Raw genomic sequence first — 16,040 nt, 5'->3', positions numbered from 1 at the left:
AGGAGAGGAGGAGGGGGAAGAGGGGAGGAGCCAGGGACAAGGGGAGGGGGAGGGAAGAGGGAGGGAGAGGGGGAAAGGGGGGGAGGGGAGAGGGGGGAAGAGGAGGGGAGAGCGGTCACAGAGCAGATAGGGGCCAGCCTTGGACCCAGCTCCTCACAGTGGCCTTGCTCTGCACCCTACATCTACAAGTGCTGGAGCCCCCCTCAGGAACTTGAGTGTGCAGAGATGCCCCCCAGCTTTTCCAGAAGACATGGAAGAAAGAAACCGGCTGCCCACCACCCCTGGAGGAGCCAGAGGGTGTCCAGAGAAGCCTTTCAGAAGGTTCCAGAAACGTATCATTGCCCTGGAGCCAGGAGCTCTTTTTTTGTTTGTTTGTTTGTTTGTTTGTTTGTTTGTTTTTGAGAGAAACAGAGCATGAACCAGGGAGGGGCAGAGAGATGGAGACAGAGAGACCATCTGAAGCAGACTTAAGACCATCAGTGTGGAGTCTGATGTGGGGCTCGAACTCAGGAACCCGTGAGATCATAACTTGAGTGGAAACCGAAACCAAGAATTTGACACTCAGCCAGCTGAGCCGCCCAGGCGTCCCACGGAGCTCTTTTGACCTCTGTTCTCTCTATACGCTCTCAACCAGCCTCACAGGGCACCCGGGATTTTCAGGAACAGGGCTGTAAACAAGGTGGAACAGGTTGCCCAAAGCTCCCCGCCCCCACAGCGAGAAAGCAGAAAGGGGCAGAACTCTGTACCCAATCCACCCCATCGCTAGGGACATGGGCCGGGTCAGACCACTAGGAGCAAAACAGCAAACGCTTCGCACTTACCACTGGGCCCCGGAGCTAGGCGCAATCCGTGCACAGAGCCCCCAACTAACAGATTCTCACCTTCAAACAGCCGACTGAGGCAAATACCAAAAATAAATAAATAAATAAACGAGATAAAATGCGCCCTCCCCCACATTTACCTCCCTCCACCCCAAAACCCCTGTGAGGCAATGCCATTCTCGCGCCCACTGTACGGATGGGGACACCGAGGCCGCAGAGCTAGGAAGTCAAGGGATGTGAAACCAAGCAGTTGGACTCCAGAAGCGGCCGCGTCCATGCAGTCCTGCCTCCCCACACATGCCCTGACCAGGCGTGTGTCTCCCCACAGCAGCCCATTGGCACGGTCCCCACCCCTCACCGCGCCCCCTCCAATGCCCCCACAAGGAAGGAAGGGGAGCCCCTGAGTGAGGAGACAGTGTTACCAGCTCGGCAAAGGACGACAGGGACACCTGTCCTCATCCAGGACCCAGGACGTGGCTGTGGTGACCAGCTGCCCCCGGGCTCCGTGGGAACGTGGCAGGCCCGTGGGTGGGCAGTGTAGACATGGGGTGTGCCAAGATTACAACACTTGTGCCCCAGGCTTCCGGGGCCTGCCCTGTCTCTCTGAGCTCTGCTGAGGTGTGGCTTCGTCACGTTCAAAAAAACTCAACCCAGTTCAGGCCACTCCATCTATGAGAAAAGCGGCGCTGGTGGAGGTGGGGAAGTTGGAAATCCAAACGTCTATAGGATTGTCTCAGGGACTTCCTGTCCGCCGGCCATTACAGCAGGACCGCCATGGCCTGCTTACTTCTGGGAGAGTCCCTGGCCAAAAAGCCCCCCTCACCTCGTGTCCACACTGCCTGAAAGTCCGCGAGCACAGTCGCTCCCTGCTGACCTCACCGTCGTGTTTGCAAGTACCCACGCCCGTAAGCTGTCATCAGCGGCAAATACCTCAGTGTGAAAGAGTTGACTGCTTTGGTTTCCAGCAGGACATCTGGATGAGGACACAGAAGAGGGCATTTGATTAAAAAAAAAATGATGCATGAGCTAGGCCTGGGTGCAACAGGGAGGCTCTGTGGCAGACGTAAAGCAGAAAGGCCTGGAAATCACAAAAGAGGAGGGTATGTAGACTGTGGACAAAGGGGCCAGGAAAATAGGAGCAGCCCTTGTAGGTTACAGTCAAGTGAAGAGGCAGGTATAGGATGGGTGTCAGGAGCCTGTCTTCCTCTGTCAGCAGCTGTGTGACCTTAGGCAGTCGACCAACCTCTCTGAGCCTCATCCTGGACCAGAAAGTATGGCTGCAAACAGGCCAGGGGGGTGGAGCAGAAGGGGGCAATTAAAGAATTTAGTTTCATTTCAAAAAGCATTCACCAAGGACCTCCAGGCACCCATCTTGTTTTAAGAGCCCAGAAGTCAAAGGCACGCCCCCTAGACAGGGACCCACTGAGCGCGGGGCCTGGGGTCAGGACTTTTCTTTACAAGGATAATCTCACTTATTCTTTACCCTGCAACTCAGGGCTGATCCTGTGATCACTTTCATTGACAAATGGGGAAACTGAGGCTGAGAGAGAGCAGCCAACCCAAACTCTGTGACAGAGAGCACCCTGCCAATCACCAGGGGATTCAGGATTTGAACCCAGGTCTGTCCAACTCCAGACTCCAGCTCGTTACCCTATGTGCCCCATCACGGGGCCTCACCAAAGTGCAAAGGTCACATATCCAAGGCAAGGAGTGGGGCTGGCTAACAAAGACCTGGAAAATTACAGAAGGAAGGAGCCAGTGAGCACACAACCTCTCTCTGGGCCTCAGTTTCATTGTCTGTGAAATGGGACCCTCTTCCCCACCTCCACATTTTCCCAGTGAATCTGTGGCCCCAGAAAACAACCTTAAAGATGGGATGCAGGACAGGGCAGAAGCCCAGGAGGAACTCAGCAAAGGGAAGCTTCCTGTCGCCAGTGCGCAGAGGAAACAACACACAAAGCTCTTAGGAGGAGGTGATGTTGGCATCCTGGGAAATGCGAGATGCCAGGGCAGGGAGAGGGCCCAGAACATGGAGGGAACAGACGCGAAGCATCAGCGAAGGGGAGGTGAGAGGCGGCGCCCAGCCAGGTTCCAGGAAGCCGCCCCGCCCTTCCCGGGGGCCCTGCTTTTGATTTCACCTTCACATCTGAGGTTTTTCGTGGGAGGGGAGGGCAAGACCAGAAAAAGAAAGGCCCATTGAGGCCAAACACACCTCGTGTCCCCCCAGGAGAAGAGAGGCTGGTGATTCAAGGTCCCCACCCAGTGCTGCCATGTTTTCGGGCCAAGGCAGGAAATGGAGGGGAAGGTTCGGAGTGAAGCGTGACCCTGGCACAGGGCACACTTGGCATTTCTTGGCCCCTCCTGGCTTGGGACTTCCGGCCCCCACAGTTCTGTGCCGCCAGAGCCAGGCCCCTCGCGCAGAGGCCACGGTGGTTTTCAGCCCCACCTCCGAGCCACACATGATCTCATGAAGCCACACAACACCCCTGTGAGCTTCGTTCTACCGTGGAGGAAACTGAGGCACAGAGCAGCTAAGTGAACTTTTCTGGGTTTAAAACAGGTCCGTGAGCTCACAGCGTCTCTGCTTTTACCCACTGGGTTCCTTTCTTATTCAAGGGACGCCCGTTTTCTTGGTGACCCAAATCCCTGACAGTTGAAGGGGCCCCTGGTGAGTGAAGTCCCGGCATCAAAGAGACTGCAAATTGCCAGACACTCCCCGAAGACTGTCTCCCCAGCGGCAGGAAGCCAGTGCCTTCAGTGCCCAGCCCGGCTGGGGCTGGCTCGAGGGGCCGTGGCAAGGTCTCCCCAGGTGCCACCCTACATCAGTTTCTTTAGCCTTGGAGGAAACATCTCGTTTCTCTCGAGCTCTGTGTCGATGTCTGGCAGCAAGTCCTGGGCGTAGGATGAGAGGGGACCCATCCTTCAATTAAGAAAGCCACCAATGCAGAGAATACTGAGCTGGTTCATGGACCAGACAAGCCAGGACAGAGAGCCACAAACCGACATGCCCTCTGCCAAGTCAGAATTTCAAACTCAATTAGTTTGGGGCCGTGTCTGGAATCTTCCATTGTTCAAACGATTGAGCTTCCGCACGGAGTTCAGACACAGGGCCCTCAGGACAACAGGATGCTGAAATGGGGCAGCACGGGGCCACCCAGAGAACGGGAGGGGATCTTCAAGACCCTGCGGCGCGTCCAGACTCCCTGAGGCCACGCCCTGCTTCCATCCACCGCACCAGACTCCCCTCGCTCGACGCGCCTCCAAATCTCTGCTCGCCCTGCTCTCCCCTACCTGAAATGTCTTGTATTTCCGGCCAACTTCTGCTCCAGCCAACTGGAAGCCTCCTCCAAAGCCAACTCGTCCTTGGAACCAGCTCAAATCCGCACTTCCTTTTCAAGGCGCTTTTCCCTGACTTCCCCTATTAAAGCTACCCACTAGTGACGCTCTCTGCCCTGTAGCACTTTGTACACTGCGTGTAGCAGGCAGGCACTAATTTGAGTGTATTTAGCAATAGGCTCTTGGGCTCCGGGGCCGTTCAGTTGGTTAAGCGCCTGACTCTTGATTTTGGCTAAGGTCATGGTCTCAGGGTTCATGAGATCAAGCCCCATGTCCGTCTCCACACTAACAGCGCAGAGCATGCTTGGGATACTCTCTCCCCCTCTCTCTGCCCCTCCCCTGCGCTCGCGCTCTCTCTCTCTCTCTCTCTCTCTCTCTCTCTCTCTCTCTCTCTCAAACTAAATAAACTGTAAACAAAACAAAACAAAAATATATGCTCATTCAAATGGCCAGGGTTCACCTACTTTACTAGGTAGACGATGGATGGAAATGTCATGGGTGATGGTGACCCAGGAGCAGTTGGCACCGTGCACCCTGCTGTTAAAGCCGAAATCTGGCCACATGGACATCACGGTGGTTACACACCTGTCCTCCTGCTTAACTGGAAGTTCCCTGAGGGCAGGGCTTGCCTCTCCCTGGATCCCATGCTCCCGGCACACAGCAGGTGCTCAATAAATGTTGGTGGGGTGCATGGAAGCTGTATCTGGGCTCTCTCACTCCCTTCGTGGGCTCCTTTAGACAAGTCCCTCTCACTTCGTAAAGCTCGTTTTCCCATCTGAAAAGTGAAAGCATGGACTAACCACTCAGGGCCATGGTCTGTATGTTTGTGTCCCTGCCACTCCCCTACTCCCCCACCCCAATGCATGTGTGGATGTCCTAACCCCCAGTGTGATAGTATCTAGAGGTGGGGTCTTTGGGAGATGATATGTGGCATTAGTGCTTTTATAAAAGAGGCCCCAGGGAGCTCCCTTGCCCCTTGCATGCTGTGAAGACACAGCCAGACGTCGGCAGTGTGGAGTCCAGAGGAGGGCGCGCGCTAGAACATGACCATGCTGGCCCCCTGATCGGGGACTTCCAGACTCCGGAACTGCTAACAATGAGTTTCTCTGTTTAGAAGCCAGTCAGTCTCTGGCATTTTGTGACAGCAGCCCCAACAAACTAATACCCTCAGGAATGACAAGTGATGATCTTGGATGACCATTAACAGCCATCGAATTTTGAGGTCAAATCTGGTTGATATATTGTCCTCAGAGCTGGGCTCTAACGTCACCCCCTCCCGTACATGCATGTCACTCCCCTACCCACCCCACCCCCCAATCAAGAGGTGGACTCTATTGCTCCTTCCCTTGAGTCTGGGCTGGGCTGGTAACATGCTGCGACCAAAGTAAGGTGGCAGAAGTGACCCTGTGCCGACCCCACACCTAGGTCTTCAGAGGCCTGGCAGCCTTGGCTTTCACTTTCCAGAGCCTGGGCCTCCAAGAAGAGATGTCTAAACAGGGCTGCCATGAGGGGAGAGACCTCACGAGTCCCAGCAGGATGTGAGGCCATCTTAAGTGGCCCCGGACCTGACCCAACTTTGTTCCATGTGGCTTCCACGGGGGCTGTCGCTGCAGAACTCTGCTGAACTACAGAACTGCAAACACATGAGTCGCTTCAAGCCAGCATGTTTTGGAGAGGTTTGGACCACAGAGATAAGTAACTGAAACATTTGGGTCGGCCAGAGGGAGGGGCATGACTGGAGTCATGTCTGCCATGGCTGGTGAGCAAAGACTGGGGGACGCCGTCCCCGGACTAGACAACATCAAGATCAGTGTCAGTTCAATCCAACGTCAGGTCAAGATTTCTCCTGGGTCTACGAATGCCCATCAACTGACGAGTGGATCAAGAAGATGTGGTCTCCATACACAATGGAACACTACTTGGCAACGAGAAAGAATGAAATCCTGCCATTTGCAGCAACGTGGATGGAACTGGAGGGCGTTACCTAAGTGAAGTAAGTCACTCAGAGAAAGACAGAGATCATATGTTTTCACTCCTATGTGGGACTTGAAAAACTGAACAGAAGACCATGGGGGAAGGGAAGGGGAAAAACAGTTTCAAACAGAGAGAGAGAGAGAGAGGCAAACCATAAGAGGCTCTTAAATACAGAGAACACACTGAGGGTTGATGGGGGAGGGCAGGAGAGAGGGGAAATGGGCGATGGGCACTGAGGAGGGCACTTGTTGGAATGAGCACTGGGTGTTGTATGTAAGCGATGAGTCACGGAATCTACCCCCAAAACCAAGAGCACACTGCATACAATGTATGTTAGTCAACTTGACAATAAATTATATTTTAAAAAAAAGATTTTTCTGGGGTCTACTGGACATGAAAATTCCAGATTGAGAGGAGAGTAATCTATCAGACAAAAACAACCCCACCAGGACTAAACAAATCAGATGGACCCTCTTAAGATGTTTAAACAGGTAACTCAGAAAGGGTAGAGCAGTCCGTAGCAGAGCCAGAGGTAGAAAGAGAGACTCAGGAAAAGAGAGAATCGCTGGAGATGGAGACACATGGGTGGTTGGAGAGCAGAACAGGAAGCTGCAGGGTCTTAGCTGAGGGGACAGACAGACAGCCCCTCCCTTGAGCCACCTCATATCCTGAGAACTTTCTAGTTGAACACAAGCCTGGCTGAGCATCTGGACCAGGACCCCCACCCCCACCCCCATGTTGGCACATGCATTCCCAACAATGAGCTGCCTTTCTTCAAGGGCGTTCACAGCCCACGGGCAAGTCTGAGCCCTTCTCTCCAGCATGGGGCAGAAACAGAAGAGTTCTCCTGTCTAGAAATCACCACTGTCTGACACAGAGGCCCAGCCAGCAGGAGGATCGCTAGTTCACGTTGAGCCCTTTACCAGGTTCCAGGCACCATGCTCCACACTTAACTTGGGCACCTTCATTTCTTCCTAACCATCACCCTGTCAAGGGCATATTGCCATCCCATTTCATAGATGGGAAGACTGACTTGCTCAGAGCCACAGGGCTTGTAGGTAGTGAGGCAGGAAGTTGAATCCAGCCTGAATGATGCCAAAGCCTGGGGCCATACACCACGTACAGCCTGCTGGGCTGTTCACACCACATCTGTTCTGACTGGTGGGTGCCCGCTGAGCCAGCTGTTACTATAACAGTGGCCATCAGAACTCTCAATTTTCAAATCTAGGAAACAAAGAGACACAGATCAGTGTTTGAGAGATCCATCAATGTAATGGGCAGCATAATGCTACCCCCACCGCACCCAAGATGCCCATGTCCTAACCCCCAGAGCCTGAGAACATGTTACCTGACATGGAAAAAGGGGCTTTGCTGATGGGATTGAGTCAAAGGTCACGAGAGGAGGAAGATCACCCCATGTCATCACACAGGTCCTTATAAATGAAAGAAGGAGACAGGAAAGTCAGAGCCATATGATGTGAAACGGACTCAGCCCACTGCTGCTGGCTTTGGAGATGGAGAAAGGACCATGAACCCACCAGTGTGAACAGCCTCTCGATGCTAGAAAAAAGGCACGGGGTTGCATGCTCCCCTGGAGCCTCTGAACGGAGCACAGTTCTGCCAACCCCTTGCTTTTTGGCTCAGTGAAACCTGTCGGAGACTTCTGACCTTCAGAACTGTAAGGTAACACGGGTGTTGTTTTCAGCCGCTAAGTTTATGGTGGTTGTTTCGGCACCAACAAGAAACTCATATACTGGTTATTTGAGCTCTTTCTCTCCTACTCAGGAATTCACAGATGCTGATAACTGTTCAAACAAATTCAGATAACCAGGGATGGGTGCATTTTGAATGTCCCCCTGCCCTTACACACCACCCCTGACCATTTCCTGAGCACTTCAGACACACTCTCCACAACCCTGAGACAGGAGGAAACAGTGGCTCAAGAGGCAGGGACTTACCTGAGCTCACCCGGGTGGCTGGTGCCAAACCGAGCTCTCTTATCTTCTGGCCCCCGACTCCCAGAAGGAAAATCTGGGAGTCATTGTCTCTTGCACCGATAGCCCTACCCAGTCACCCCCTTACACAAGAGCTTCCCGCAGGGCCAGGATCAGAGGGCCCGAGCTTCGAACCTCAAGAAAGCAGAACCGATTCCCACAGCCCGCCTCCGTAGCAGCTGACCTCCCTGCTGAGTCAGCTGCTGGTACTTCCAAGTTTGCAGTGTCCACTGTGGGCAGAATGAGGCCTGAGCCTCCCTCCAAGCCCAGGATTTCTCCACGGGGCCATGCGGAAAGCCAGGAGATGGCCCAAATGACCTTTTCCATCCTGGGGACCCAAGATCACAAGGCACCGGCCTCCCACATCAACCCAGACAACGCACGGGCAAACCCCAATGCCCGCTTTCCAGAGAATAAAAATAGAAACGTCTTCATTGAGCTGACCATGCACTGTATGGCGCTTTATGCATATCAACCCATTTTATCCCCTACCAAGGCTGTGAAGGAGGCGCTAAGAGGGTACCCACGTTACAGACGACGATGTTGAGGTGACAGGAGGCTAGGGGGCAGAGAAGGTATCTGAACTGGATATGAAGAGCAATTGGCTGTAGAGTCTGTGACCACATTACATCGTTGACCGACGCCAACCAGATAGTCCGTCTTCCTGTGACAGCACCGTGTAGAATCACCGTCTCTCCGTTCCACCCAGCAGGGCAAGAAACCCTACTTTCTCCCATCACTACAAGACTATAGAGGTTCCAGAAGAGAAGTAAGTTAACCGGCTTCCTAGTTTTGCCTGAAACCAGCATGTCCTGAAGTCCACAGGTAGCACAAAGCAACTACTGACCCAGAGCGCTCACGGACTGAGAACAAAGGAGTCCAGGTCCTGATCCCACCAGTGTCCTCGGGCATGTCCCTGACCCAATCAGGGCCTCACCTCCCTCCTGTCTAAAATGGAAGCAAACAGAACCACTCCAGCAGGTACCCTGCCCAATCAAGGCCTCAGTGCCATCCGCGCACCCTCGGTCTGTGTCCTACATGCTGTCCCCTTCCCTTGTCTCTGTTCAGTGGCTATAATATTTAGTTACGCTGGGCTTTCCAGGCCAGGACAGCCAGACAGCCGCCTCACGGCCAGCAAGCTTGGGCCATCCTAAGGATCTGGACAATGATTGCTGTGCTCCCACTTCCTCATGCCCAGACCTGGGGGGACACAGCCCGAGGAGCACCCTCCCCTAACGACATGCACGCACACATGTGCACTCACACACACACACGCACACACACACGCACATATGCGCACTCGCACATACACATATCCAGTGTGCAGCGCGACCCCAGGACGGGACTGGGATTTTCTTAGTTCAAATCCCAGCTCTCTTGCTTATGATGTGTGTGACCTTGGGCAGGAGCCTTTAGCCCTCTCATCTTCATGTTTGTCGTCTATAAAATGTGGACAATCATCACCATGCCTTTGAAGGGGATTCAGTGAGACACTGGATATGAAAGCCTTTGGCTCAGCGAAGGGTGCTGTGCTCAACACAGCTGTTCATCTCGTTGGGGAGAGAATCGCTGTAGCCAGAGTCCCAGGGAAGCCCACGTTTACCAGGCTGGAATGTGGGGATTTACTCAGGGTATCTGATGGGGATTATCTTGAAGACAGGAAAGTATTTGTGGAGCCAACATCACCATGTTGACATGATGTTAATGAGAATTTAGACTTAAAATGAGAGAATGGAGGAGAGCCCAGAGGTCACCACATTAGCCGCAGAGACGACTTGCTGTCTGCAAAAATCCACCCTCCCTTCGCACAGCACATAGCTGACATCGGGGAAAAGCCGTCCGGCCAAGAACTCTACTTCCCAGCCTCCTTTGCAACTAGACTGGCTACGTGACTAGTCCTCTCATGTGGCAGCTGGGCACCGAAGAAGTACACGTGCCACGTCCATGCTTTCTTCCATCAGTGGAGACGTTCAAGGGGACAGGAGGGACATGCATGGAAGAGGGCCGCCCCCATGCAGAAGCACTGGCCTTATGATCAATGTCTGTTCTGTCTGAGCCATCGGACATGTTCGTGGCTATTATTCCAGCGGCTCGCACCCTGGAGAATACAACACTCAGCCTCCTCGTTTACAAATGAGACGACTGTGGCCGGAGAGCGAGAGCACCTTGTGTACGCCCACGCAGCACGCCCCCCCGCAACGTTCAAGAACGCTGGTCTCTCTTCAGCGTGGGGGAGGTTTGCCGTGTTCAACCAGCCCCACTAGAGCTCTAAGAGTGGGGTTCGGCTGAGTGCGCCACTTCTGTTTCGACTAACACAACGTGTCTTTGATCTGTTTCCAGAATGCAGTCCTCTGTACATTTTCACGGCGGGAGGAGAGTTCCGTTCTATGAAAACAACCCCAGAGCCCCCGCACCGGGTGATGGCTAGCACCCTCTGACTTTCTGTGGTGCCACGAGATAGTTTCACTTCTTCTGCACCGCGCCTCCTGGCCTCAACTGCTGACACAGAAGCACATCGATATTTGCTTCGAAAGGGAAAACCATGAGCCTCAGGGTCTGCAATAAACAGCCCAGAAATCTGGACAAATCAAACAAGGAAAGACGGTCACGCACCCTCATTTGGTGGCCCTCAAGTTTTAGGACGCATCAGAATCATGTGGGGGGCTGGTGTCAAAGACACCCCCACCCACCCTCAGAAACTCTGATTCAAAACACTGGAGCTTCAGGAAATACTCACGATGATTTTGCATGAATAATATTACTCATGATGTTTCTGGGGCCAACATTCCCCCGATGGTACTTTGAGAGTCTCCTTCGTAGCCCTGAAACAGGCAGTGACGAAATAAGCACACGCGTGCAGCGTAGCTCAAAGGGAGTGAAATGGGCTTTTAGTACTTTTGTACTCTGATGGGAAACTGAGCATCACTAACCCACTGGTAAAGAAATGAATAACCATTTCTATCTGGCTCAGATGGGTGTCAACGGTAGAGACGGGATGGGGGCACAGAAGTGATCACAGAACCATGGCTAATGTTTTTAGGACCCCTGATAAGTGCTCCACCTGTGTGACCTCATTTAATTTTTATAATATTCCCATTTCACAGATGAGGACACAGGTTCAGAGAACGTGTTCTATGTCGCTCAGTCGGCAGGGGGGCAGACCATGTTCGAACTCCCCCAAAAGGACTAAGTCCATCGCCACGATATATTAGTGCCTCTCACGGAGGTCTCACGTGGGAACCCCTCTCCAGGCCTCAGTTTCCTAATCCGTAAAATGGGTATGTTAAGAATATCTTTGTCATACAGCTCAGAGCCTGGAGCCTGCTTCCGATTCTGTGTCTCCCTCTCTCTCTGCCCCTCCCCACTCATGCTCTGTCTCTCTCTGTCTCAAAAAAAAATAAAACATTAAAAAAAATTTAAAAGAATATCTTTGTCATACAGCCACAGTGAGGATTTAAGAAAATCATGGGAGCAGGGCTCCTGGGTGGCTCAGTCAGTTAAGCATCTGACTCTTGATTTCAGCTCAGGTCATGATCTCATGGTTTGTGGGTTCAAGCCCCATGTTGGGCCCTGTGATGAGAGCGAGGAGCCTGATTGGGAGTCTCAATCTCTCTGCCCCTCCCCCACTCATTCTCTATCTCTGTCTCTCAAAATAAATAAATAAACATTAAAAAATATTTTTTATGGTTTTTATTTATTTTGGAGAGACAGAGACAGTGCGAGCAGGGGAGGGTCAGAGAGAGAGAGGGAGACACAGGATCCGAAGCAGGCTCCAGGCTCTGAGCTAGCTGTCAGCACAGAGCCCGACACGGGGCTCGAACCCATGAACCATGAGATCATGACCTCAGCCGAAGCCGGAAGCTTAACCGACTGAACCATCCAGGAGCCCCAAAAAATATTTTTAAAAAATCATGGCAGTAAAGTGGTTTGCAAACTGAGAGGAGTTAGGTAAACACTGAAGGGATGAGACTTTGACTTTCCCGATTCCATTGTACAGATGGTAAAACTGAGGCCTCGTCGCTTTATTTATTCAATGAACATTTACTGAGCATCTACTGTGTGCTAGGTCTTGTGCAGACGACTGAGGATACAGAGAGAATAGTGCCCCAAGTCTGGCCTCAAGAAACCACCAGGTTAGCAGGAGTGACAGAGGAGGCTGGGCTTTGAGAGAGGAACCTCCCAGAAAGGGTCAAGCCAGAGAGAGGAGTGACTGCCAAAGACAAGTCTACCTATTCCCTGAAGTTTCAGCATAGAAAGTTCCTGGGTACCAAGAGAGAACTCTTCCCACAGGCTTCTCCCTGCCAGACACCCACCACCTACGCAATCCTGGTTTCAGTTAAGCTTCTTTTCCTGAGAAAGTACCAAGTGAACCCCTCCCACCCCCAGAGGACTGGATTAACCCCTCACGTGCCCCTCGGCAAATGGGGCATTGGCCGAGCCTCTCCTATGTGCAAGTTTGGAAGAAGCGGGAGAGACAGCAAGAACCACAGGTAAGATCCGTCTTCAAAAGGAGGTAGGGGCTGCCCAACGGGAAGTTGGGGGCCAGACCTCTTAATGGAAAAACAGGACAGACCCAACGCCTGGCTGGCCACTTCCTCGCTAGCTTATCTGAACCACAGTCTGCTCTGAGTGATGGGACGGACATCAAACAGCAGTTCCTTGATTACGATGTCGTTTGTAAGCTCGCCCAGAGCCAGCCTTCACAGCGTACTCATGTAAACGGGAGCACACTGGGGCACTTGGGGGTGGGGGGCCCTCTTGATCTCCGCTCAGGGCACGACCTCACGGTTCATGAGTTCGATCCCAGTGTTGGGCCCTGTGCCGACCGTGCGGACCCTGCTTGGGATTCTCAGTCTCCTCTCTCTTTCTCTGCCCCCTTCCGTTCATGCCCTTTCTTTCTTTCTCTCTCTCTCTCTCTCTCTCAAAATAAATAAATAACGTTTAGAAAATAAATAAATAAATGACGGCCCACCACCCACATGCTAGTCTGGAAGCAGAGGGTGGTGTGGGGCTTGTTCAACAGATGTCACTGCCAAAGGGTCCATACCCTTCATATACAAAGAACTCTTAAATGCCAACAAAAGAGAAGCATGCCAGCAGGAAGAAAGTGGGAGTGGTCTTGAACTGTATAATCATAAAAGAAAAGTGGACAGTAAGATTGTAAGGGACAATCGGCATTAATACAGAAACATAAAGGGAGGAAGCAACCAGAGACACTTCTCACCAGAAGCCTCACAAACCTCAAAATCAGGCATGCCATTGGCTCAGCGCTTTAGCTTTTGAAAAAAGTAGCCACAGGATGAACACACACAAAGGTGGCCGTCACAGCCACACCTTATTACTGTTTGTAACAATAGAAAAAAAGAAGAAAGAAGCAACCCCATTGAAGAATGGTTACACAAATCCCAAGACATCTTTTCCCGTGCCGTCAGTAGAACGCACACTGCAGGGATATGGGTGGAGGTTCATGGTCTGTGGTAAAGGACGCAGTAGGTGACCCAACGCGATGCCTGGGTATATACTTAACCTGTGTCTGCTACATCGGGGCACCCAACAAACAGCAGAGATAAATTAGTGCGTGAGCCACGGTGTGAGTGACGGACAGAGCCACCGGACAGGCCACCTCTGGGTGAGGACCTCCTCCTGAGTCTAAACTAAGAGTCCAGCCCAGGGGCCAAGGAGGTGAGCTGTGCAGATGCTCATTTCACTCCAATCTCGGGTCCCCCCGCCCCAGCCACGGCTTACCGTCTCTGCAGCCCTGAGCCAGCGCCTTCCCTCTCGGAGCCTCGGTGTCCTCGCCTGTAAAATGAAGGCACCTGTAAAAATGGTGGCGTTGCCGTGAGCATCAGTGGAGTCATGAAGGGAAAACGCCGGGCTCACTGCTTTGAAAAAGACGGTGAACCCGCTATGCTTCATGATGAGCGTGCGTTACTGTGGAACTCTGACAATCATATAGACCCGTTTTCATTTTGACAAAAATAAAACTTCAAGCAGAGCCACAGACCTCCTCTCTCTACTGAGAGGCCCCTTTCCTGTCCTCTCCAGAGGATGTCAAACCCAAGCGTGATACCTTGTGGCTGGTCTCCGCCTAGGTTGTCCCAAGGGTCCCTCTGGACTTCGGGCCACTGGAGGCTGTGCCGGGGACCCGTGTGCCGGATTCTCTCACACACCTCGTGCTGTGGCTGTCGCTGTTAGCCCAGAAAGCCGTCCGTCCATTCATTCAAGATCCCCTGGACCCCCCCAGATCACAGCCTCCCCTGAAATCAGAGGCCCTCCGGGGGACCTCATTCAGTCCTAAGCTCCTCTCTCTCTCTCTCTCTCTCTCTCTCTGCTGTCCTGAATGGGACAGAGCTCTGCCAGAGAAACAGCTGGAAGGAGGAGAGAGGGAGAGGGAGGGGCAGGAAACTGGGCTGGCCGAGGGCGGGGGCGGCCAGCTGCTGGAGTGGGGGCCGCCAGGGGAGGCTGCCCCTGCCTGCTGGCAGGGGACCCGCTTGTGGGTGGTGGCGGGCCCGCCGGGAGGGTGCGGTGGCCGAGCCCAGCTGGGAGTGGTGCCCACCATCTGAGCACAAACCAGGAGCACATGCAAAGCCCCGGGCAGCTGTGGGCCACGGGGCTGCTCCCGCAAGGGCCCCGGTGCTGAGCTGCCGGATATCCTACCGGGCTGGGCCACCACCTCTCTCCGCCCACCGGCATGCCCTTCCTGGCCTGAGTTGTGGCTTGATGACCTCCATCCAGCACCCTCTTTCCTTTCTTTCCTTTATTATTTATTATTATTACTTTTTGTAAATTAAAACAGCAATGAGATTTCTTGAAGCATCACACAAACAAAGATTAAAATGTTTTATGTCCAGTTTTAGCAAACGTTACAGGGAAAGTAAAAATCTTCCCCCTAATTGGAGTATGCGCTCCGGAGAGCTGTCTGACAGAGGCATCGCTGTGCACGGAGCCTGTGCTGTGTAAACGCAAATCCTGCTCAGTTGGCTGAGCCATGATCTCGGGTCATGATCCCACAGCCCGGGCTGTGAGTTCGAGCCCCACAGCAGGCTCTCTGCTGTCAGTGCAGACCCCGCTTTGGATCCTCTGCCCCCTCTCTCTCTGCTGCTCCCTTGCTCACGCTCTCTCTCTCAAAAATGAACAAACATTAATAAATGTAAATCCTGCTTTCGTTTGCACACCTTCTCCCCAGAGATGAGTATCACTAACACTTTGGAATGAACACACACACATATATACGTTCTATAGATCAGTGTCAGATTCTGCATAGCATAGTGTGACCTGCTTCTTCATTCACTGATAGGTGTGTGTGTGTGTGTGTGTGTGTGTGCTCACGTGCACACATGCGCGCACGCTCGGACATCTTACCCCGGTTTAATAGCTGCTCATCATTTCATTAAATTGATGCTCTGACTTCACTACTTTCTTGGTGACTGGTCAGGTGATTTTCAACTTGATGATAGTAAACACACCAATTCACACTTGTCGAATTCTTTTCTCAAGCAAAATTCCTATGAACATATTTATTCTTTAGAGGGTCTCCCGTTTCAAGTCTTGGCTTGGGGACCAGCTCCCCAGAAGCCTTCTCTGCCCCTGGGGGGCCTGCCCTCAGCCCCCTGGGCTCCCCTTCTATCGCAGCTGGGTTGTTGCCCCTTCCTATTAGGGTGTCATTCTCCTTTACACCGGAAACTCAGCTGGGGAAGGAACTATATTTTGTCCCGCCCCCCTTCTGCTCTGTCCCCAGCACTCAGTATGGTGCCTGGCTCACTGTCTGTATCGTTAGCAGAATAAACAAAAGGAGCAGACAACCAGGCAGCAGGCTTGTCTCTGGCTACTTAATTCTCCAGGCAATCCTGCAAAGTAGGTACTATTCCTGCCCTCCTTTGATCAGTGAGGAAATTGGGATGCAGAAAGGCCAAGT

General features: G+C 52.7%; 1 protein-coding gene across 11 annotated transcripts in view; it reads right to left on the bottom strand.

Annotated features, from left to right (window-relative positions):
- Positions 1-14,446, bottom strand: part of CMKLR1 (chemerin chemokine-like receptor 1) — a 49,551-nt gene extending 35,105 nt beyond the window's left edge. The window contains exons 1-5 of one of the 11 annotated variants that reach the window (XM_029922108.1): positions 14,196-14,446; positions 13,871-13,941; positions 1,645-1,794; positions 1,244-1,490; positions 822-895 (exon numbers count right to left, since the gene is read on the bottom strand). The gene's annotated coding sequence lies outside the window, so the exon portion shown is untranslated. Of the gene's footprint in view, positions 1-821; positions 896-1,243; positions 1,491-1,644; positions 1,795-4,112; positions 4,186-7,479; positions 7,565-8,089; positions 8,229-13,870; positions 13,942-14,195 lie in introns of those variants that run through there. The other 10 variants (XM_029922107.1, XM_029922109.1, XM_029922103.1 and 7 more) reach the window with 10 other exon arrangements.
- Positions 14,447-16,040: the final 1,594 nt, after the last annotated feature.

The sequence above is a fragment of the Suricata suricatta genome, chromosome 14, assembly GCF_006229205.1.
Source record: "Suricata suricatta isolate VVHF042 chromosome 14, meerkat_22Aug2017_6uvM2_HiC, whole genome shotgun sequence".
Classification (NCBI taxonomy): domain Eukaryota; kingdom Metazoa; phylum Chordata; class Mammalia; order Carnivora; family Herpestidae; genus Suricata; species Suricata suricatta.
Note: the sequence above shows the minus strand (reverse complement) of the source record. Positions and strands in the feature narration are given on the sequence as shown.